The following is a 25,916-nucleotide window of genomic DNA, read 5'->3' as shown; positions in this document are numbered from 1 at the left end:
GGAGCCCAGAAGTGTCTATACTGTGTGTGTCTGTGTGTTTTTGTACCTCTAAGGGGATGCCGCTCTTAGATGAAGTTTCAGTGAATCAGCACGCAACAAAGGAGGACCACCAGTTCTTTTCTTGAACTTCAGCCTCTGATAGGACCCAACAACATTACAAACTTAGGAATATAACTGAATGCTTAAAAACATCATAGTACTTCTAGGGTATCATCAGTATATGATAAGAGGTCACACTTGATCATATCAATATAATTACACACCTTTGTACAATCTGAATTAGGAAATTGGTCCAATAAATGGAGAGTGAAGTCCCTCGGCATGAAGGCAATATGCACATATTTGTTGAAATTAAACCATTTTTTTTTTAAGAAAAGTCCACCCTAAATCCATCTTTCCAAATCTATACCAGTTTATTTTCCTTAATCACTGAAGGATAATCTACATACATCTCCATATTCAACATTAATGGCTTCACTCTCTGAGAATCCATTGAATACATTTCCCTCTTTGTTGTTATTGTTTTTTTAACAACATTTCAATTTGTAGATCTGGGATCTAGATCCACATAAAGATTTGCACATGTCCTGTCACTTTGTCTAAAATGTTCCCATTTGTTAGCAGTAAGTACTTTTCAATTACCTCTGCCTTACCTTTCCTTTTGAAAGGTTGTTTTTTTCAGCTTCTTATGAGTAAATTACTTTGTGAGAGAATGCTGTGTGTGTTGTTAACAACTTGAAATAAAATGGGATGCATATAAAACTGCATAGTGTAATAGCCGTTTATTAAAACAGACTTAATGGTTCCTGGTAAGTCCATCTATTTCAGTCACGTCACGTATTTACAAATCTCTGTTTACTAGACACACCTTACATCCCACTGTCTTTGTGTCATATTGTGTTTTTTCATCTGACATTCTAGTCCTTACATCCAACTTTATTTGTGTCACGTTCTGTTTATTCATTAGACATTCTAGCCTTTACATCCCTCTTTCTTTGTGTCTCTTGTTTTCTCTGTTGATTGGACATTAACTCTCTCTTGTGGATGCTGGATGATATTATGCCAGGGCATAGACAGCAGATGTTTTACTGCTTTTTATATACAGATGGTGAGTTTGGAGTTATATATATAGCGGCACATAATTATGATGCTATAGCAATAATAAAAACTTGGCTGAATTTGAGGGTTATGGAAGAATATAACATAGATGTTTACACATAGGTTTCAAAAGACTACTAATTCTGTCTAATAAACCATTAGGAATTTTGGCATGCCTTGTTATAGAGTAGGATGGAGAACTGTGGTACCTACCTATTACATCTATTACAACCTAATGTAACTATGTATAAGGCTGCTATGGGTCAGGGACAGCACTACCTCCCCAGGTCCAGCAGACACCTGGACTGAATGTTTAACTCAGCTGATTAGGACACTCAGGTGTCCAATCTGCAGCAGAACTCAATCCTGATGAGCAATACTGAGACTAAGATTAATCCTAATGTTGGTTACAATCTTCTTTTTCTTTATAGGCTACTCCCATTATGGGTCGCCAGAGTGGATCACCTGTTTCCATATCATTCAGTCCAACACAATTTCACCTCTCTGGCTTTGTCTCCAAACTGTCTAACCTGAGTTAACCCATTAATGTACTCATTCTTTATTCTGTCCATCCTCAACACCTTAACCTGCAATTGCTCCATCCTGGGTATGACGTTAACCTGCATCTAGCCCTGCAAGTACGCCCTCCAACCTGCATGGAAAAACCTGGGGTTGGTGGCAGAATTGGCAGTCCAGCCACCATACAAAACCTCACACTGCTCCATTTCATCTGAACTAGTGTGGTGCTGAGGTGTCACCAATTTCATGGCTGCACTGGGGTCCTAATCTGGACCCTGAGTTGATTTGTCATGTGGTGGGCGTGGCAATGCGCTGTATCAGCACGTGCTCCTCACCTCCACCTCCTCAACACTCCCAATGCAAATCTTAACATATTTAACTCTGCCACTTCAAGCTCTGTCTCCTGTCTTTCTGTGAGTGTTACTGTCTACAAACCCTATAACATAGCTGGTCTTAATATCGTCTTGTAGACCTTCCATTTCACTCTTGCTGGTACCCGCTTATCACAAATCACTACTGACACTCTTCTCCACCCACTCCACCCTGCCTGCACTCTCTTCAACACTCCCTGTTACTCTGTACTGTTGATCCTAAGTATTTAAACTCATCCACCTTCGCCAACTCTACTCCCAGCATCTTCACCCTTCCTCTGATCTCCTACTCATTCACACACATGTACTTTGTCTTAGTCCTACTGACCTTCATTCCTCTCCTCTCTAGGGCATATCTCCACCTCTCCAAGGTCTCCTCAAACCTGCTCCCTATTCTCATTACAGATCACAATATCATCTGTAAACATCTTATTTCAAAGGGACAACTGTCTAATCTCCTCTGTCAACCTGTCCTTCACCATTGCAATTATGAAAGTGCCCAGTGCTGATCCCTGATGTAATCACAACTCCACCTTAAACACATCTGTCACTTCTTTTCTGTTTCTTTCTTACCGGTCATGTTTATATATGCTTGCATATACTGTAATAGAACCTCCTCGAGTTGGGTAAATACAGGATACCTCTGAATAATAAAAAAATAAAAGAAAAGTCATCTGTCATTCCTAACACAGACCTCACTACTGTCACACTTCCCTCGTACATATCCTGTATCACTCTTACATACTGTACTTCTCTGCCACTCCTGACTTCCTCATACAATATCACAAGTCCTCTCTAAGCACCCTATCATATGCTTTCTATAGGTTCACAAAGACACAATACAACACTTTTTGGCCTTCTCTAAAGTTCTCCGTCAACACCCTTGGAGCAATCATCACATCTGAGGTGCTCTTTCCCGGCATGAAACCATATTGCTGCTTGTTAATCATCACCTCTCTTCTTAATCTAGCTTCCACTACTCTTTTCCATAAATTCATGCTGTGGCTGATCAATTTTAATAACTGTAGTTATTACAGTTCTGCACATCACACTTATTCTTAAAAATCAGTACAAGTAAACTCTTTCTCCACTCATGGGGCATCCTTTCACTTTCCAAGATTGCATTAAACAATTTGTTTGAAAATTCCACTGCCATCTCTCCTTAACACCTTTCACAGGTATGTCATCTGGACCAGCATCCTTCCCATTCTTCATCCTCTTCTTAGCTGTCCTTACTTCCTCCTTGCTAATCCGTTGCATTTCCTGGTTCACTATCTCTATATCTTCCAACCTTCTCTCTCTCATTCTCTTCATTCATTCACCTATCAAAGTACTCTTTCCATCTGCTCAATACACTCTCCTCGCTTGTGAGTACATTTCCATCTTTATACTTTATCACCCTGACCTGCTGCTTATCTTTCCCAGCTCGGTTCCTCTGTCTAGGCAATCAGTACAGGTCCTTTTCTCCATCGATAGTGTCCAGCTTCTCATACAGCTCATCATATGTCTTATCTTTAGCCTTCGCCACCTCTCTCTTCACCTTATGCCTTATCTCCTTGTACTCCTGTCTCCTTTCTTTGTCTCTCTGACTATCCCACTTCTTCACCAATCTCTTCCTCCGTATACTTTCTTGTACTTCCACATTCCACCACTAGGTTTCTTTGTCTTCCTTTCTCTGCCCAGATGTCACACCAAGCACCATTGTACCTGTCTCCCTTACTGCTACTGCTCTAGTTGCCCACCTCTCTGGTAACTCTTCACTGCCACCTAGTGCCTGTCGTACCTCCTCCATGAATTCCACTTTTCAGTCTTCCTTTTTCAACTTCCACCAGCCCTTAGCCCTGCCCTCATTCTCCCCCTCTTCTTGATCTCCAACGTCAACTGACACACCATCATCCTATGCTGCCTAACTACACTTTCCTCTGTCACCACTTTGCACTCCAATCTCCTTCAGACTGACCCTCCTGCATAGGATATAATCCAGCTTTGTGCATCTTCCTCCACTCTTGAACATCACCCTGTGTTCCTCCCTCTTTTTAAAATATGTATTCACCATAGTCATGCCCATCCTTTTCACAAATTCTACTACCATCTGACCTTCTTCATTCCTCTCTTTGACACCATACCCACCCATCACCTCCTCATCCCCTCTGTTCCCTTCGGCAATATATCCATTGAAATCCACTCCAATCACCACTCTCTCTCCCTTGGGTACACTCTCCACCACTTCATCCAACTTACTCCAGAAAACTTCTTTCTCATCCATCACACACCCAACCTGAGGGGCATATTCACTAATAACATTCATCATCAAACTTTGAATTTCCAGCTTCATAATCATTACTCAGTCTGGCACTCTTTTCACGTCCAAAACACTCTTGAAATACTATTCCTTCAGTATAACCCCTACAACGTTTCTCCTCCCATCTACACTATGGTAGAACAATTTGAACTCACCTTTAATACACCTAGCCTTACTCCCCTTCCATCAGGTTTATTGCAAGCACAATATATCAACCTTCCTTCTGTCCTTCATATTGGCTAATTATCTCCCTTTACCAGTCATACTGCCAAAATTCAACCTTCACTTCAACAATCTTAACCTTCCTCCTCTCTTTCTGCCTCCGAACACACCTTCCACCTCTTCTTCTACTTCAGCCAACACCATCCCTATTTCCTTCAGTGCCCTGTTGGCTAACAGTACTGGTGGTGGCCGTTGTTAACCCAGGCCTTAACTGAAAAGGTAAATCTGTATTGTTGTCCACATGTTGATCTGGCAAAATTTTACAACGGGTGCTCTTTCTGACTTAACCCTCCGCATTTATCCAGGTTTGGGACTGCAATGAAGAAACACACTGGTTTGTGAATCCCCTGTGGCTGAGTTCCTGATGTTGCTTACAATATGAAAATCCAAAAATTAGCTTTATATGACACTCTGTCACCAAGACTGGAAAACACTAGAAGTTGTTTCAGAAGTGAAAAGTAATTTATTTGGAATAAAATAAAATTGAAAAGCAGGTTCAATGTTTCCAGTTTTACTCATCATTTTGAAGTCCAGTTCAATAATATAGAAAATACTAGGAAAATTAACATTAATTATAAATATAAGATGGACAATGCTTACCTGCAGAAGGCAACTTCTGAAAATGTTTTAGGGATTTATGTTGACACGACATTCTTTTTGTCTAGGCAATGTGAATTAGCAAATAAGAAGGGAAATGAAATGTGAGGTTATAGTCTAAAACCCATTAATAGAAATTAATGGGACATTATGCCCATATTGTATAATTTGCCAATGGTGTATTGTCTTTAATTCTGGATACCACACTACAAAAAAGATACTGCATAACAGTTCTAGAAATTGTGCATAGAACAGCAGACAAATGCATCTCCAGACTAAAGAGAATTTCCTGCTCTACTCAAGACTGAAATGGAAATTAAACTACTTCAGTCTAGATTCAGAAAAATTCCTTCCATTAAATTATGAATTATGTATTTGAGAACAGCGAGAAACACTGAATTTAAGATGGATGCCAGGAAATATTTCTTTACACAAAGATTCAAGAACATTTGAAACGAATAAGCAACTCATGTTGTTGAAGCAGAAATTTTGGCATCTTTTAAAACATAGTTGAGTAAGATATTGGGACACTTTAGCCATTTGCTGACTAAATAAGCTTGATTGCCAACATTGTCTCCTCTCATTTGTCAAATATCTTATATTTTTAATATTGCTCAGTCTGACACAGCAATCAGAAGTAGGACTCCTGTACTACTATCACTATTGTGATGGAAACAGGGGCATCGGTGAGCCCCAAACCACAACACAAACACGCATAGAGTCCTGGGATCAAAAAATGGATGGTTTATGGAATAAAAATACCTCCAAAATGTTGCAAACACAAAGCGCAAGAAATCTCTGTCTCTCTCTGCAATATCTCTGCTCATCTCTCAATACCGCATTGCCCTCCTCCTCCAGTCAAGTGTTGCCCCACGTCCTCCCAGCCCCAACACGCCTGGATAAGGGAGTGCAGTCCCTTTTATTGAAGACCCTGGAGTACCTCCTGTGCCAGGGCCACTGCCCGATGGAAGTACTTCTGGGTCATACTAAGCTCCCATATTCTGGAGACTGCATCTCCCCTCATCACCCCCTTGCAGCACTCACGGATTCCAGCAGGCCTTTGTTGCCTGACTACAACTCCTGGCATTCCTTGCTGGTTCCCAAATGGGTGCCAATAAGGTGGGTTGCTGCCATCTAGCACCTGGGGGGAAATAAACATCTTCCAGAGACAGTCATTCCCTGTCTTGTCTTAGCCAGGGAAGGTATGAAGTCCATATCCGGTAAGGATGCCTGTCCATTTGTTTGGGGTTTCCTGCCTGAATAAGGAACCATTCGTTCTGGCTGGAATGTCCTTCCATCCATTAAAGCTGCCTAGTCCACGGGCAACCCCCTTCCCTTTCTTGACCAGGATACCTTTATGTTCCCATGGGGCCTCCCAACCAGGTAAGGGATCTTCTGGACTCCAGGTCAGGGTGCTCGTCCACCTGTGTGCCTCCTACACTATATTACTATGTCAATTCAGATTTCAGAAGGATTCAACTGGTTTCAGATAAGGATAAAAACTAAAAACTTACAAATGCGACTCACTAAGTTTCTTGTGGCAAATGTACAATGGCCAAATTGCTAGGACTATGGCCTCAAAGCTCTAAGATTTTTGGTCTGAATTACTGCCTGACCTCTTTGTGTATTTTGTTGAGGGCACACACTCCCTGAAAGAAGGCTCTTTTATTTAGAGCCTAATTCTAGCCCAAAAATCCCCATAATCACGTAAAAACAGGTACTGGAGGGTAAAACACATGAACATTAGAGGAATAAATCAAAAAGCTTAGATTTCAAAGCTGGTTTAACTTGGAATAAACCTCTATGAAGGCACCACATTAAAATCATAAAGCTATGCTACAGGAGGAACAAATGCCAGTTTCTTGTCTAAGGCTTATGCTTTTCTGTCTTGCTGTTTCCAGGTGAGTTGGTTTGGAGAAAAGTATGACATCAGAATGGCTTGATGACTTCTAACAAGACAGCTCTCAGATGTTAAACCATGAAGACACAATAGATAGTAAGAGTATTGTCTTGTAACTTATCCCTTTTTATTAACTTATTGAAATATTATTTACAGTATTTGTTCAACAAGTGATACAAGTCCGTACATGCTCCTCTTTCCAACTGCAACCAGAAATTCTGGCCATTTTTAGGCTTGCAGTGTGATCGTTGCTGGATGTTTACATTTTAAATGCCATGTACAGTGGTGCTTGAAAGTTTGTGACCCCTTTAGAATTTTCTATATTTCTGCATAAATATGACCTAAAACATCATCAGATTTTCACTCAAGTCCTAAAAGTAGATAAAGAGAAACCAGTTAAACAAATGAGAAAAAAATATTATACTTGGTCATTTATTTATTGAGGAAAATGATCGAATATTACATATTTGTGAGTAGCAAAAGCATATGAACCTTTGCTTTCAGTATCTGGTGTGATCCACTTTTGCAGCAATAACTGCAACTAAATGTTTCCAGTAATTTTCGATCATTCCTACACACCGGCTTGGAGGAATTTTAGCCCATTCCTCCGTACAGAACAGCTTCATCTCTGGGATGCTGGTGGGTTTCCTCACATTAACTGCTCGCTTCAGGTCCTTTCACAAAATTTCGATTGGATTAAGGTCAGGACTTTGAATTGGCCATTCCAAAACATTAATTTTATTCTTCTTTAACAATTCTTTGGTGGAACGACTTGTGTGCTTAGGGTCATTGTCTTGCTGCATGACCCACCTTCTCTTGAGATTCAGGACATGGACAGATGTTCTGACATTTTCCTTTAGAATTCTCTGATATAATTCAGAATTCATTGTTCCATTAATGAAGGCAAGCTGTCCTGGCCCAGATGCAGCAAAACAGGCCCAAACCATGATAATACCACCACCATGTTTCACAGATGGGATAAGGTTCTTATGCTGGAATGCAGTGTTGTCCTTTCTCCAAACATAACGCTTTCCATTTAAACCAAAAAGTTCTATTTTGGTCTCATCCGTCCACAAAACATTCTTCCAGTAGCCTTCTGGTCTGTCCATGTGATCTTTAGCAAACTGCAGACGAGCAGCAATTTTTTTTTGGAGAGCACTGGCTTTCTCCTTGCAACCCTGCCATGCACACCATTGTTGTTCAGTGTTCTCCTGATGGTGGACTCATGAACATGAACATTAGCCAATGTGAGAGAGGCCTTCAGTTGCTTAGAAGTTACCCTGGGGTCCTTTGTGACCTCGCCGACTATTACACGCCTTGCTCTTGGAGTGATCTTTGTTGGTCGACCACTCCTGAGGAAGTAACAATGGTCTTGAATTTCCTTCATTTCCTTCACAATCTGTCTGACTGTGGATTGGTGGAGTCCAAACTCTTTAGAGATGGTTTTGTAACCTTTTCCAGCCTGATGAGCATCAACAACTCTTTTTCTGAGGTCCTCAGAAATCTCCTTTGTTTATGCCATGATACACTTCCACAAACATGTGTTGTGAAGAGCAGACTTTAATAGATCCCTGTTCTTTAAATAACACAGGGTGCCCACTCACACCTTATTGTCATCCCATTGATTGAAAACACCTGACTCTAATTTCACCTTCAAACTAACTGCTAATCCTAGAGGTTCACATACTTTTGCCACTCACAAATATATAATATGCGATCATTTTCCTCAATAAATAAATGACCAAGTGTAATATTTTTGTCTCATTTATTTAACTGGTTTCTCTTTATCTACTTTTAGGACTTGAGTGAAAATCTGATGATATTTTAGGTCATATTTATGCAGAAATATAGAAATTTTTAAAGGGTTCACAAACTTTCAAGCACCACTGCACTATTAATTATATTTGCGGCACACTAACTCCCCGGGTGGCATGGTGGCGCAGTGGTAGCGCTGCTGCCTCGCAGTTAGGAGACCTGGGTTCGCTTCCTGGGTCCTCCCTGCGTGGAGTTTGCATGTCCTCCAGGTGCTCTGGTTTCCTCCCACAGTCCAAAGACATGCAGGTTAGGTGGATTGGCGATTCTAAATTGGCCCTAGTGTGTGCTTGGTGTATGGGTGGGTTGGCACCCTGCCCGGGATTGGTTCCTGCCTTGTGCCCTGTGTTGGCTGGGATTGGCTCCAGCGGACCCCCGTGACCCTGTGTTCGGATTCAGTGGGTTGGAAAATGGATGGATGGACTACACTCCCCATTTGTGGCTTTTCTTTGAGTACAGTGGTTTCCACTTTCATGCCAAAGTAAGGTCAATTGCAGACTTTAAATTGGCCCTAAATTTGTAACCATGGATGTACCTTATGATGGACTGCCATCACACTCAACTCTTCTGTTGAGGGCAGTGCAGCCTGGACAGTCAACATTAACAAGTTAAGAAAACTAATACATGTCCCTGATTGACTCACTGATTGACTGACAAGAAATTGTTGGCTATTTGCAGACACTGAAGGATTAGTCTCATGGATCAGTCTATTACAGGATTTTTTTTACCTGTTTACTTGGATTTCCATTTGAGATATGGAAATTGGGACATGGTTGCTTTGGATTGCCTTTTAGGTAAATCCTTTTTTCCCCTCTTTTGAGCATTGTTCTGTTTTTCCTAAGTTGGTAAATAAATTCTTGATTGAAAAAAAAAAACTACTTGTTATCCTTCTCTTTACAATTCAGGAGTCTGTGGTTATCCTCTCACTTGTAGGACATTTTGATATATTTTAGGAAATTTCTATACATTTTGAATTGTTAAGCCAGTTTTTTTCCCACCTTGTACCTAACCTGGGGCAAGCTGGATTTACTGTGCCTCATCTAGGCTAGGGAGTGAAGGTGGGGGCCAGCCTTTATGGGTCTTTTTGGAGGCCCTCAGACCCTTTTCTTCATGTTTGTTGCTCCTTCTCACTAAAATGTTAAATAGTCGAAAGGGTTAATCTTAAAACCATATTACATTACAAGAGTTTTCCAGTGATTGTTAATCGCAGACTTCATTTACATTTTTAGACAATTGAAGCTAGTTGTGGTGCACTCCAGTGACTGCCAGTCTGCTACTCTCCCTGACAAAATCAAACAGGCTCATCTGTCTGTCGATTTGTGTTTTACCAGAAAGAATAGAAAAAAGGGGGGGTGGGGGCAAAGATTTTGGCCAAACTTTCTGTACCTATAAACTCTGTATATGGGAAATGGCTTTATCACACTGCACATTATTTGCTGTCAGAATAGGGGACAAGCTTGCAATACCTTAGAAATGTGAAACTGTGATGGAATGTCATCATGGAGTTGTCTAATGTGACATGCCCAGTGACTTCTATGAAATGAAGTCTGAAATGATTATGAAATCTGATGTGGCGATAAGATCACAAGATCAACTACTGCAGTCAACAAGTTTGACAACTCCTCAGTGTAGACAGTAAGTATTATGACAGTGCTGATCTTTAGTGCTGGTCTATAGCAGTTCTAGAATAGTGGAGCAGGTAGCCTGACCAACTTCACATTGGTAGTATTGTAGATTGTAGATTTTTTTAACCCTGATCTTATTTAAGTTTTACTAGGGGGTTTTGCCCCCAGCTTGCTGCGCTTGCTTGATTTTTTAAGCTATATGAAGAGAAAACATAAATCATCATTACTGGTAGTGACCAAAATAGAAACAACGTAGTAAGCAGACTAGGAAATTTGACAAAACAATCTAAAGGCAAAGTTAGGTATCTTGGAGTGGTTCGAAATGCTGTTTAACCCCACATTGACAATATAACAAAAGTTGTTTTTTCCATCTAAGAATCATTGCATTACGGTTTGACTACTGTAATGCCATGTTTACAGGAGTACCTAACTATAGAGTGGTCCAGATCTAATTATGCAGTTTTAATTATGCTATAACTTATTAAGTTTATTACTTAGAAAATCACCCAAAAAATCCCAGACCATCGAGAAGTGTGCAAACTGACAACATGAAGAATCGTCTTTGCGCCAAACTGGAATCGTCCCCGCATCAATGAAAGTCATCCAGACGATCTGGATCTGCATAATTAGATCTGGACCACCCTGTATGTTAACAGAAAGACCAGAGCTGGTCGAGAATGCTGCAGCTTGAGCATTGATACATACCAGAAAGAAGGAATGTATTGCACCTGTTTTTGCATCTTTGCACTGGTTGTCCATTTCATTCAGTGTTGATTTTAAAATTTCATAACCATTTTTTCAAGGCACTTAATATTCAATTGCTGCAGTCACATTTATAAAATTTGCCTGGATTTGATGGTGAAAGTATGTGAACATCAAAAAATAACAAAATGTGTAACCCAAAACAAAAATAGTCAGATTTATCAAACATGGCATATGCACATTACAACTCAATTTATCCTTTATAAATAACAATCATCTTGTAAACATGCGAATGTGAAAGCGCCTGAAACCCTGCTTGGACGCCACCCTAAAACAACCACATATAGACTCTGCTAACCAACCTCATACATATGCAATCACAATGGTGCAGACCTTCACTGGCTGGAAGAGCAACCTCCAACCTGATGCATCAAAACAGTACCACCTGCATTTGAGAAGTCCTATGGTGCACTAAACAACTGAGCATGCAAGAGCATGTGTAGCATTATAGCACCTCTCCTCTGCATTCCTTAGGTTGAGGAAAGGAGTAAGGCACCAGCATCTGAGCAGGTTTTTAGGCACCAGCATCTGAGCAGGTAGTCACTGTTACCTCGACCAGGTAATGACAGGATAGCTGTTACAATAAATACTATAGGCCACATGAAAAACTGAGGGTTCAGCCAGTTACCTTACCTACCAGTCATTACACACAGTACCATCAGCAAGTTGTTTGCCAAAGCTACTTTGCCTCACAATAAATGAATCATGGGTTGTCCCAGGCCACAAAGTTTGTCAGTCTTGACTTGGCATCACAGATGACTTGTGCCTGTAATGGAATGTAACTGTTTACAGTTAATAAAAGCAGCTTCATTCTCTCTGGGTACCCTCATGGCAATATGAGTGCAGTCAATTACTCTGATTATGTTAGAAAAGCCAGACACTACTACCAATAATTGCCTTTTCATGTTTGCAAAAACATGTTATGATTTATGTGTACGCACCCATACCATATGGAAAATGAATGTAGCACCTCTCTTATAATAATGGCTCGGTGTTATGAACTACTGTGTGCATGAGTCATCATTCAGCTGATTTGGTGGCATTTCCCTACTTTAAAAAGGATGTCATGATTTTCCACTTTCTCCAAAACAGGGTATGTGGCTGGGTCATAGTTGCTGTAAATATGTGAACATTAACCTAACAAGTTTTCTTTTATAAATCCCAGCTTTTGCATGGAAAGTTGTGTCCACACATTTTGGACATACGCAAGCTTTATAAATCTGACCCCTCGTCTTCTGATTGCTCCCAGAGTTAAACACAAGAGAAGGGGTGAAGTATTCATTATTATTATTATTATTATTATTATTATTTTTGCACCAAGGATCTGGAACACAGCAGACACCTTCTGTTGAAAGAGATTTAAAAAAACTGACTTTAGTATTTAAATTTCCTCTATTGGCTTTTCCTGTTTGTATCTTTATTATTATTATTGTCTTTTTGTATTAGTGAGGCACTTCGCGTTGCATTTTAAATGTATGAAAAGTGATCTGTGCTTTTATTGTTGTTACTTTTGTTAGTCCAGCATTGTGCTCAAATGTTTCTCTTCACAGGATTGAATTTTACTTCAGTTCTCCTTTCTGTAAACGGAGCTCTGGTGCAGCACAGACTCAAGTACCATCTTACCCCATATGTTTATCAAAAATACAGAAGTACTGTCTCGGCATTTGCGAGTGAAGATGATTGCCAATAACCCAGTATGACTAGGGTTGCCAGACGTCCCTTATATACGGGACATGTCCCATATTTGATAATTTTGTCCCTTGTCCCGTACTGACCTTTCAGGGACACCCACATGCCCCGTATTTAGTTCATTTTCAAATTTCGTAATAAAAATATATTTGTACTACCGTCTTACGGTACTTAGTTGTAACTTTATAAGTAATTATACTTTCTTTTCTCAAATTCTTTTGATGAAAATAACCCAATGTAACGTATTTGCTGCTTGTCTGCAACTTGTTCAGTTGCTATGGCTGGCTGAGGACAGCGACACTGTTACCGTTTTGCTCTCCAGCTGCGCTGCTGTGCAGTTCTGTATCAGCATTGCAACATACCGTGTCAACAAAGCGTGTTATTACTACTTGCCACGGCCCACTTTTTTTCTAACTGCCTGTATTAAATAATAATACTTCTCTGTTGTCTGTATTAAATAAATATTTTCAAATGACTTTAACTTTTACATAATTTTTTAGCTTGTATTAAATAATTTTCAAATGATTTTACTTTTGTTTTCCTCATAACCCATTAAAATCCTTGCTTTATGATTTTAACCTGTCTCTACTTTTATATAATATAATGGTCTGGGTGTGTAGGGGGCATGTATATATTTATATACAGTAATATAGACAGAGATTTTAAGAGTGTCCCGTATTTCTAATTTTCCAATCTGGCAACCCTAAGTATGACATATCGTTAAATTGTTAGTTAACATTTACCCTTTAAATTAAAGTCCAAAATATAAAAACCTTGCCATGTTTTTTCTCTGTTCTCTTATTTAAGAGGGGTATATTTTGACCTAGAATCGGGCTCTCCGTAAGAGGAGAATTACAATTAAAACTATTCCTGCGGCCCCTCCAATTTAAACCGAGGTTAACAATATTGGCTAAGTGTACCCCATATTAAACCCTTACATTACACACAGGTTATGTCTTTGACTTGAGAGACTTCATCAGATAAACATTAACTTCAGCAGTTATGTCCAACTTAACTTAAAAAAAAAGTTCCCGGCCGCCCGATTTGCCCCTCAGCTCGCTGACGCCTGCAAGCTTCTTCCTCTCGCGAGATTTCTATTGTCGCGGCATCCAGGCAGAAACCGAGAAGTTAGTGCGTAGCGGCACACGGGTAAAAAAATGGCGGCTGCTTTCAAGTGTACCTAGCTAGAAAAGACGAGCGGGAAAAGAGTTTATTCACGGCGGTAAAGAAAAAAAAAAGGACAAGCGGATTTTTATTACCTTTTTTTATTTGCTTAATTGTTGATGTGAAATCTGAGCTAGTGAAAAGTGCCGCGCGACAAGAGAGTGGATGATGTCAGCCTGTTTTTTTTTCTCGGAGACACATTTCCAGGCATTATAAGAACGAAAGGTAGGTCTGTGTCAACGTGCGCTTGTTGAGCCGTGCCCTAAACTGACGCCGTGTAGTCTCACAGCAGTAGATTGGGGGGCTACGTTTTACGCAAAGGCGTTGCTGATCGCACGCGTGGAGATTCTCAGAAGTCAGCCCCATATTGTCGTGCTGTACATACTCATGTGCTGCAACTCACGAGTGTTTGCTTGCAGTCCAAACATTAGGACTTGTGAAATTTTAACGAGTTATTTACCATCTGATATTTCCATATGCAACTGGCGTGTTGTGTTAGCTTAGTTCTTATCTCGGCGTACTCTGCAGCTGTGCAGTGGGGCAGCACTTCTTAGGCAGTTATACGGAAACTACCGGGATCGGTTTTGTTAGGCCAAAATGCAGTTTTTGTTGTGTGTTTATGTATTTATTTTGTGTGACTGCACGTTTTGTTAAGTTTTCTTGTCACTCCTATACATGTTTTCTTTATAAATGTTATGCTGCAGCTCCGGCCTCCGCGCACGTGTGGCGCGAGCCTTCCATAATGTTCACTTTAAGCCTCCGATTGTTCATGTCATCGGGAATGCAAGTAACATTGGGGTTGAAGGCAACTTCCACAGGTTTGCAATGTGTTAGTATGGATAATTTTCTTATATATATTCTGTGCTTTGTTTTCGTGGGAATTACCAGGAAACTGGCGTGCCAATGGAAATGCTGCTCTCCTCCAATCGGCACAGTTCCTGGATACCTGTTAATCCTGCATCTAAAGCTTTTTTTCGAATTTAACCGGGCGTTGCCTTTTGGACGAAAGTAGAGATTTATAACCAGTCATTTTCGCCCCACTTTATGTTGGCATCGGATAGGCGTATTTGCATAAGAAATGTCTTTGTCAAAATTATTTTCGTATCCCCCACTTGCACGCATAATTATGTTGCAGTGTCACTAAATTTTGGAGAAGGGTGACCTTTTCAGTGTCCCGTTGTGTGCACAGGACACAGTTGAGGTCTGTGGTAGTAGAATATCTAAGCGTAATCCAAAATTGCTGGAACCATACATACTCGAGTGGTCTTTGCATATAAAGATTATTATTCAATGGAGTGAAGTTAGCGATTGTGTTTTTTGTTGCAGATGTAAATATTTCATGGCTTAGTTGAAAGGTGGAAGGTCGCTAATTATGTGGCTATGTCAGAAATTACTCAGATGGAACAGGGGAAGCACGTGGCTGGTAACAGACTTAATTTTTTCCGTATAGAATGCCATCTGTTCCCCGCTGAAGTGGAAGAATTTTCCTTTACCATCACTGTGCCCTTGTTCATTCGGACACTTGCTATTTTGCCATAGATAGTCTATCCTAGCATTTACTCTTTGATTGGAGCAATAAGTCATTTTGTTTCCTACTTCTCAGTCAATCAGTCATTATCCAACCCTTTGTGATATTGTCAGTTGTGTTCTAAATCTTGACTGCTTGTTTTAGCATCCTGACTAAGAAGTACTGTACTAGGTGTACATGCATTTTTAATGTGTGTTCCTTTTGCATGTTCAACAGTCTGGTCGTTTTTTGTGTTGTTGGTGGAGGATTGGAGTGTTGTCTCAAATAGGGATGTCACACTACCAGAATTTTTGCATTCAATAGTCCATGTCTGTTTAATGCCACTGTAAAACTATAAATACTATTCAGTGTTTTTTTTAATTAAAAAAGTTCATTTTAAAATCGTTGGTGAATCTGAAAACTTGTATGTTAAAAACGACAAACATTCTGTGCAACTTTAACTACAGATTAGTTTGATTATTATTTTTCCCCTGCCAGAGGTTTGTGTATTTTTTGTGGTTTCCCATTTTTCACCTCAGAGCTGCTAGAACCTCCATAGAAAACCCCTAATCCATGAAGTATTTCTGTAACGAAAATGGTCCAGTAGTCAGAAAGGCTGAAAAACCACAGTAACTTGTATCATCTTCCTAACCTTAAAATTTATAAAATAGAAGAAAGGAGAACAAAACATTACCTGGATATGAATAAATCACCATGTGGCATGACAATTTTATCAGCTCTATAATTTACTGCTGTGACCATGTCTTGGTGACAGAGATGGTCTTTACTTTGGGCTATACATCCCAATAAATAAGTGCAGAATATCAAAATGTCCCTGTTTTAACAGGATTTACAACAGCATGCATAAATCTCCAGGGAGGATCACCACTTGATTAACAACTTGTGTTGTATGTAAACAGCATCTAAAATGAAGAAGAGTCAGACAAAAACAGAACACCGGTATTTATTTGTTCATACTTCAAGCAACATGTGCAGTCCTATGTGCTCTGTAGTAACATGCCCTGATCCCTCTCTGACAATGAAATAAAGCAGGCATTATGAGAATAGGTTTTATTTGTGGTCATACACGCTACACAAGTGTCCTGGTTTAAAAATCTGATCACCCTGTAATTTACCATCATAGTGCCTCATTTAGCTGATGATATCTATGTCACTTGCTATAGTAAAGTTTGCGTTTCACTTCTATTATTCCCTAATAGTTGCTATTACTGAAAAGCTTTGCAGTTCCCAATTCATGAAAATGACTACGACCAGACATGCTCAAGAACAGAAGGAATTCAAAAGTTTTTATTAAGATTATGTTAGTTAGCTCTTGCAGATTGTTAGTGTATGTGAATATGTGGTATGGTATTATTAAAATATATATATAGTCATACAGTATATGGTAAATAATATGGGTACTGAACTCCATCAATTGAGGGTTATAGCACTTGCACAGCCCTTGAGTGCTCCTCGATGTTTTGCCATGTGTACATTTTCTAACTTGTTGCAAACTAGTTCTAGCATTCTTAAATATCAAAATAAAGTGCAGGCCTCAATTGTAATGTGTGATAGTCATGTGGATTTCTCAAGTGTAATAAAAAGTGTGTGGGGGGGTCCATTTTCTCTCCAGTAACTGAAAAATACTGCTTAAAATTAACAGTAAATATAACCATTCATATATAACTATCTGTACTTTTGAGTTGGTAAATTTCCAATATAATTCAGGATATTTTCATTTAAACAAACTCTGTAAAGCTGTTTTTCTGACAACGTGCTTTTTAAAGCTGGTTTGTTAGAGAATCACTGTTAGGTTAGTAACATTTGCTATTGTAAGATTTATTTTTTGCATCACTAACTGGTTAAAAAAATTACTAAAAAGCTTTTATGAATGAGTCAAATAAATCGATTTCAAATGTCACAAACTCCTGGTGAATTAACCTTTTGTGCATTTATCCATAATTTAAGGCTTCCAATATGAAATCAGTCTTGTCAGTTTTATATTACTCTCAACGTTTCAGAATTCTTGTGCTGTTTTCAAAGTTTCTTACATGAGTGGTCAGACTTTATTGCTTTGCCTGTGTACAAATCCAAAATTGGAATATTAATTGCACTGACATTACCTGTAGTCCTAGACCTAGAGGTCTGTGCTCCCACAATTGCTTCCTACATAGTACTGATTTTTCAATATTGCGGTGGACGACTCCCATGTGTGGGAAAGGGTATGTGGATTAACCGCACAGTGTCTGGTGAGGGCTATATTCAACTTGAGCAGTATCTTTTATTAAATAACAAAAATGACATGATATAGTCAATAAACTGGCATAACATACAAAGGGATCCAAACCACCCTGTCCCACCCAGCCTGAACCAAGGGGTGGAAAAAAAAGTTCAGAGTTATAAGCAAAGATTTATTCTGCTGAGCTGCAGCAGACCAGGGGCCTCATGCATAACATCATACGTAGAATTCGCACTATAACATGACGTAAGCACATTGGCCGAAATGTGCATACGCACAGGAAAATCCAGATGTATAAATCTGCGTTTACCCACTTCCGCGTTCTTCCGCTCCATAAATCCCAATCAGCGTGAAAAGTAATGCTCGTGCACGCGCCTTCTGTCCCGCCCCATCTCCTCCCAGAATTACGCCTCTTTGAATATGCAAATCAATATAGGTAGCCCTTAAGGTCAGCGTTCCGTGAAAAGGCAATGGCTTAAGCAAGAGGGAAAATATAAGAATTTCAGCAATACGAAGTGGAGGCAAAGAAAAACGTACTATTTGTTGTTTTAAACAGTGGTATAATCAACAAAAGGAAGTTGATCGAGTGACATAGCGTGTTGGAGAAACCTGATAGTTCAAGTTCACAAAGTCGCACAGTGCCCAACATAAAAAAGAACTTGTCACATATCAAAGTCGCTGTGAAAAGGCGAGATGTAGCCCACCATCTGAGTGTCATATGAAATCTTATTAGGGTACAGAGAAAAAAAAAAAAAAAGGCACACAACAGGAAAAAAGCACAAAATGTTAACTTCCATCTCGAAATTTCCATGTTAATGACAAAATAAACTATGTGATTAAAGTAGAACATCATAAACTTCATCTTAAAATCATTTAATATACTAGCTTCTCAAATCCCATCGTAACTAAAGTAGCACGTTAAATGCTTCGTTTTGTATTTGTGATCTTTTGCTCTATGTGTGTGAATCACTACGTGCTTCCCCTTTCTCTTTCACCGACTGGACACAGAATCCATTACATTCGTGATATTACAGCTCTCTGAATAATTAAAATACTGAGATGTATACGTGATATCTTTTTCATGATGATAGGAGTTAAAGCATGTCATTAAACAGGGGAACACGGTGCGTGATTGTGTGCAACCTTCTATGAAATTATTGTAGCAGTACTGTCTCTTTCAAACATACTAATCTCCAATTCCTGTCCTTACTTTTCTTTCTCCAAATACCCAATCACCACACAATCAGCTCTGTAATCGACGTTAAGCCATCTGTAAGCTTACAATGACGATTCTTCAAAACTTTTAAGGAACATTGAAATATCTTCGTAGTACATGTTTTAATTATTCTATTCATTTATCCTTCCAGTGTCGCATCAGCCCCAGAAAGAATACAGCACAAGGTAGGATCAATCCGTGAACTAGCTAGCACTGCGGAACCGTGTCCTCACATGTTTAATTATTAACAATACAGATTATTTAAATGAAGTTAACATTTTATCTATATAATATAATCAACATATTTTGCTGTGTTTCATCTTAAAAATGATATCATCATCATTTGTAAATACACACTTTATAAAGTGGTGCAGGTTGTGCAATATAACTGTAGTGCAAGTTTACAGTGAGGTGATTGTACTTATAAGTACAAATAGTTCTACAAGGAGCACTTGATGGACTGATTGATTGTTTAAAGTTCTTGGGGTGAAACTGTTTCTGAACCGCGAGGTCCGTACAGGAATGTCTCTGAAGCGTTTTGCCGTGGCTGAGGCATCGTGTGCTTGATGCTGTATCCCGATAATTCTCTTTCTGATCGGCTGCTGCTGTGATTCCCCACTCAGATACAGTGATAAAAATACTTCGAGTGGTGCAGTGAGAGTAATATGGAAAAAGATGATCCGCTGTGGCAACACCTAACGGGAGCAGCTGAAAGAAGGAAAAAAAAGGTGCAGTGAGAGTAACAACGCTAAAGCAGCTATGGTATTTGGAATACTATGGCTATTCCCTTGACCATTATATTATTACAAGTTAATTACAATCAGATGCATTACACTTTCGAGTGGTGCAGTGAGAGTAATATGGAAAAAGATGATCCGCTGTGGCAACACCTAACGGGAGCAGCTGAAAGAAGAAAAAAAAGGTGCAGTGAGAGTAACAACGCTAAAGCAGCTATGGTATTTCGAATACTATGGCTATTCCCTTGACCATTATATTATTACAAGTTAATTACAATCAGATGCATTACACTAATAAACAAGATGCGGTTAGTTTCAGTGTATTTATAAAGCCGCGTGAGGAAAATAAAGAATAACCACACAGGAATAGTAGCACTGCTTTGACGCTGGGTGCTACCAGTCTGCAAAAACGAGCAGAGAACTTGCGTACGACAGAGTATGAGGTACCGTGGAAAAGTGCGTGGCTTTACGCCAAGTGTAGGTTTTATACATCGTGATTTGAACGTGGAAAAGTTCTTGCGTAACATTTCTGTGCGTACGCGCCATTTATGCATGAGGCCCCAGGTTTCAGATACATTACTGGAAGCAGCATTAATGCGCGCTGCAGACAACTCCAGAAGTATTGAGTTATAGAAGGAGGTCTGCAAATTGTCAACAATAGTGCATTCAGGTATCTTCCAGCAGTAGGCTTGGTAGCCAGAATTGGAAAGTCAGAAGTTTGAAGAAATACTACCTGATGTATTGCAGCTCATGGTAGAAAAAGTGCAAAGACTGAGAGAGGATATTATATATGACATGCTAGAAACCATCAATAATTAAGGATGTGCTGGCACAAGTGATATTTGGACAGAAACTTTGACAAAACCTCCTTCATATCTTCTTCCATCCATTATATTAATGAGAACGACAACGTGTCAAGGGTGCTTTTTGCAACCCCGTTTGAAGCAAGCATGATTAAAATGGATGAAAATATTAATGCTTTACTGTTTGAAAAACTTAAGAGTATTCATAATTGACTGTTACTGACCGAAGAGCAAACACGATCGCTGCCTTGCATGGCTACAGCTGATTAAATTGTAGTCTCATTTTTAACGTGATTCTCTCAAGTGCTTTTACACCCGCAGTGATGGATGAAAATATCCCATGTTGCACAGCTTCTGACTAATGTAAAAAAAAGTTAGTCCGGTATTTTAAACATACTGGACAACAAGGCACGCTTATGAGGTCACTCAGACAATCAGTAGAGACAAGGTGGAACTCTTAATTTTAATATGTTGGATTCAGTGTTTGCAGGAGTTTGATTTACTGGATCTGCAAAAAGATACTCACAACAGTGGTCTCTTATCTGAAACTATTCAAAGATGCAATGACTGATTTAGAGTCAAATATTACGAAATCCAAAAGAATTTGCCAACAGACCTATCCACATGCTGTACAAAGTAGTAATATTTTTCAGCCCAAAGCTTCTGTTGGTATGTCTCTTATTTAAGTGGCCTTATAAACGCCCTGGAACAAGAAGAGATTTGTAAAAATGTGTAATAATTGCACTTTAATGCAATTACACTAAATCAAAGAGTGCAGTGAAGTTCACTGGACAGCTGTTAGTTATGCCCTCATTTCTCTCAGAGGTAACAAGCAGACAAGGAAACATTCACGGTGGTTTGCTTGGTTACAGTGTGCTTGTATTGATAAGCAAAAAGTATGGTGTGCTGTTTTTATAAAAAAAGAAAAACTCTTATGAGTCTCCAATACTTTTTGAAAGTGGGGAGTGATTGTTAACAGCAGTTTGCCAAACAGAAAAACTTATGTTTTAAGGAAAACTTACATAGACAGCTGCTTCCTTCCTTGTCCGTTCCGCATTTTTGTGGAATGAATAGTAATTATTGATCTATACCGTACTTTATTTTAATATAGTAAGCAATTTCCTACTTACAAAGCTTAAACAAGACTCATTGCTTATACTGCTCTTTTTTTGTTCCTTTCTGTGAAAAGTGAGGATAGAGTACTGCAGGACCGGGTTTAAAAAAAATCAGTCCCATACAGACCTCTATCATGACCCTTCAAAATTATGACATACATGCTTTTACTACATTTGCCACATTTTAGAGGTTATACTTGTATATATTAGTAAGCTTTCAAAGACCATATAAAGCAAATTTAACTTTTGCATATTCTTATTATACCATGAAAGTTGCGTTTTTGCTTGTCCTGTTAACTGCACATCTCGGTGATTGTGTGTTTCTGTTAAGATGGTAAATGTTGTACAAATGGAGAGGTGTGCTTTAAAGTACTGAAACAGTGATTTTATTTTGGTGTTAGCAAATTGAGCAACACATTTCATCACTAGAGCAGACAAGCCAAATATCTACTTAGTTTGAAATTTACTACCTGCTCATGAGTACAGTGCTGACTTCAACTTGGTACTACTGATACTGTAAAAAAAAAAAGCCAGTGCTGTTATGTTTTCTGAATTTTTGGCATCGACTTGCATCAGAGTATCTGTGCTTGTGACATTCCATTTATAGTCAAAAGCAATTTTAGGTTAGGACAACCTTAACAAAAGATCTAAATCCCTCTTTCCTCCCCCCCCCCCCAAAGTCTGTGTAATTACTGGATAGTTTTCACCTTGTTTTTGCATAAGTGGTACAGGCTTATATATACAGTTACCTTCATAAAGTTTGAGATAAAGACATATTTTTCATTGATTTACCTCAATGCACAGTTTAAAATCAAACAATTCAGATGTGATTAAGGTGCACATTGCAGACATCCATTTAAGGATATTTGCATACATTTTGGTTGCATCATGTAGAAATGACAACACTTTATATATGTTCCACATATTTCAGGTCATCATAATATTTGGGACAAGGCAGTGGCAGCTATATTAAAGCAGTCATACACTGACATGCAAATGTTTGCGCACCCTTGCTTACAATGTCCATTTCTGTGAACAGTTAAGTGAGCACTTCTCTCTAATCTGTGCTTTAATCACATCTGTTGTAGGATTTGTAATTTTAGACAGTGTAGCAAAGGGGTAAATCAAGGAAAAAGGTGTATTGTGAAGCTATTTATGGTCAACCTTTATAGCGCCACTCATGATTAGTTAAAATATTTAACTGAATATGTAAATGCAACACAATTTGGTACTATTAAAGAAAGTGTGATTAAAGATGTTTGAGGAGATGACTGAGTCCATGAAGTTCCTTTGATTAGCTAATTAGAGAATTTTGAAGACTTGGCTTAGATCCCCATACAGCATTCTCTGCTCAAGACTAAAGAGGTTTAATTCCCATAGTCTATCGGAGAAGCCCTTGAGTCCTGGGATGGACTTAGTTGGTGACTTCTGAACAGTTTATAATACTGTGTCTTTTGTAGTGCAGTGACAGGAACTGTTCATAGTACATTAGATGTCTCCTGAGCATAGATGTTTCTTCCTCTTTGCTACAGTTGCAAAGCCCTGGAAGGCTTGAAAAATCAAAAGAGAACAGATATGAAATTATAAAAAGCTTAATATTAGGGCTGAACAATGAAAAAATAGATAATTATCACAAAATAACGTTTCCTCAATAGTAATATAAGACATGGTCAATAGAAACCTGATGGAACTCATTCCATCCATGTTTTGACAGACAACATGAAAAGCCAATGATAATGCAATGAAAATATCGCCACGCTGAACCAGCCATGTGGCTGGAATAGAGTTACAACTACATCAATTTAAGTTGATGCACACAGTCTTGAGCATAACTGCTGGCTACAAGAAGTTCATGTGCTGGGCTGCAACTGCCATTCACTGTGGAGTTAACTTGCACTTGTAAAATGCACTCAAAATGTCACTTGCACTTCCAAAATGCGTTTCCTTGTACTCTGACTTTTGGCAGCAATTTAACTTAATAGTGCATACCAGTACCTCAGGAGTGGGAGTGAGAAAAAGGAGAAAATGATGACAGAAAATGTTAACAAAAGCTAAAAAAAAATCATTGTTACCATGGAAGACACCCCAGTGGATATTTTTGAAAAGAAGGGTCAGAGGAATTCTGTATTGTGTGAGATATTTTGGCTATTTAAAGTTTGACAAGAAGGTAAGTAGCATGCACTGCAAATTGTGTTGAAAGCATGTTCCCATAAAGACAGGTAATACCACTAAACTTTTGTACCAACTGAGACCTTTACAATCCCAGACCCAAGCAGGTGCTGCACTAATGAGATTTTTTGTGCTTTGTGCTTTTTTTATTCCCCTTGGGAGTAGATGTTTGTGTGGAACTGTTTTTTTAAATCCATGCCTGCCGACTTGCATAGTACACCATTCCGCACCTGCCCACTCTTGCATATATTTAGCCTCATTTGTCCTGCTCCCACCTGCAGAGTTGTTTTGTTACGGGAAAATGGTTCAAGGGATTAGAACATAAGTAGGCAAAGAATCAGAGAGAAGAGGTCCAATACTTCTATTTTGTTTACTTAATCAATTATAACATTTAAATACATATGAATGGGTTATAGAAATAAAGAGACAAACTTATACTTACAATAACATACATACATACAGTAACATACATCAAAAGACCCAGAGCCATCATCCCAGACCAGTAGACTGAGGGGGCCCGCTTGTCAGTCTTGTCAAAGGATCAACCCTTTTAGCCTTTCATTTACCGGGCGGTGCGCGCTGTCCCCACGGTTGAGCCTCCAAAGAAACTGAGGGCAGAACCTTCCCTTATATACTAATTGAGCGTCCTTGCCCAAAGCGGCTTAGGTGTAAGCAGTGTATACAGAAGTGATTAGTTTCAGCACACACACCTTTCCACGGACGCGTGTTGTTTTGCACTTGGTCCTGATGATGACGACACCTGGTACCAGGAGGCACACAAAAATAAGAATTGCGTAGTGAAGCCCCTTGAAGTGAAAAACAAGTCAGCATGCCCTTTATCCTGACGGAGACGGCGTCTGGTACCAAAAGGCACACAAAAATAGTGAAGCCCCTCGAAGTGAAAAACAAGTCAGCATAACCCTCTGGCCATATTCCCAGTACTTTTCCTTCTTGAAGCTGGTTTTGCTGAGCGACCAACGCCCATCTGCTCTCTTGATCCCCCTCTCTTTAGAAAAATCCTTCCATTACATTCGCCCTCGCTCCGCAAACCCAGCGCTCTTGCCCTTCTTGTTCTGATTGCAATTTTTCGTAAAGCACAAAATACATAACAGTTAAATATAGTCATTAAAGCAATAATAATAACACAATTGTCCATAATAAATGCTTTTTCTTCGCTTGGAGAAATATTTTTCCAGTGAAATTACAATTTTCTTCAACCCAGGTACTTTGCGCACCGTAGAGGGTCACCTCCTGGGGAGCGGTTACTAGCACTTCACCCAAGGAGTTTCTTCTGATTTGGTATTCCATCATCCACATTGTCATTAAGAAAAGAATAAAAATCTTTAACTGAAGGTGTCCATGGTTCAAGAAATTGGATGCACACCTGTTTGACAGCAACTCTAGCAATAACTAATTAGGAAACTAGTAATAAGCAACAACGCATACTATTAAGAGAGTAATTTCTGCTTCACTAACATGAACCCCCATGATACCCAGGTTCAAATAAAGTTAATACTAATTAATATTATTGGTGATGATACAGATGGCATAAATATTTATCTTAAATAACTCAAAAGTTCTCAGTTTTAGGTTGCCACCGCTGTGCACAATGATAATCGGAGATAAAGTCCTTACACACCTCACCATGCTCACATCTTAATACACTCATTCATAAAATTGCCCAAATATACACCCAGCTGTGGTCTCAACCTTGAGCCACCTTTATCACATTAATGCAACCATCTTGTGGACAGTAGGTGTCAATCCTCCCTTCGGAAGATGTCAGCACTACTTCCAAAATGCAAATCACTGGGTCATTTTTGAGGTCACATTCATTTCAATTTCGATTTCAAGGGTTATACCCAAGCTTCTTATTAAGGATTCATATCTTCAGAGATCTTCAAACTTCATTTGGGCTTTTAATTCACGACCTCACACTCACCACTGTATGTATAAGACACTCCATCTCCTATGGCCAAATTATTACTTCATTTCACTGATTTCCATAACATATACTCATCAAGCCATGATGTTAATCATTTGACCTGTATCACCATCAACATGCTAGC

At 39.2% G+C, this 25,916-nt stretch overlaps 1 protein-coding gene across 3 annotated transcripts in view; it reads left to right on the top strand.

Annotated features, from left to right (window-relative positions):
• Positions 1-14,008: 14,008 nt before the first annotated feature.
• The window catches only part of ahctf1 (AT hook containing transcription factor 1), a 141,742-nt gene continuing 129,834 nt past the window's right edge, over positions 14,009-25,916 (top strand). For all 3 annotated transcript variants that reach the window (XM_039748808.1, XM_039748807.1, XM_039748806.1), the window contains exon 1: positions 14,009-14,286. The gene's annotated coding sequence lies outside the window, so the exon portion shown is untranslated. The remainder of the gene's footprint in view (positions 14,287-25,916) is intronic.

Source organism: Polypterus senegalus, chromosome 3, assembly GCF_016835505.1.
Source record: "Polypterus senegalus isolate Bchr_013 chromosome 3, ASM1683550v1, whole genome shotgun sequence".
In the NCBI taxonomy this organism is placed as follows: domain Eukaryota; kingdom Metazoa; phylum Chordata; class Cladistia; order Polypteriformes; family Polypteridae; genus Polypterus; species Polypterus senegalus.
This window is presented reverse-complemented; position numbering and strand designations above follow the sequence as displayed.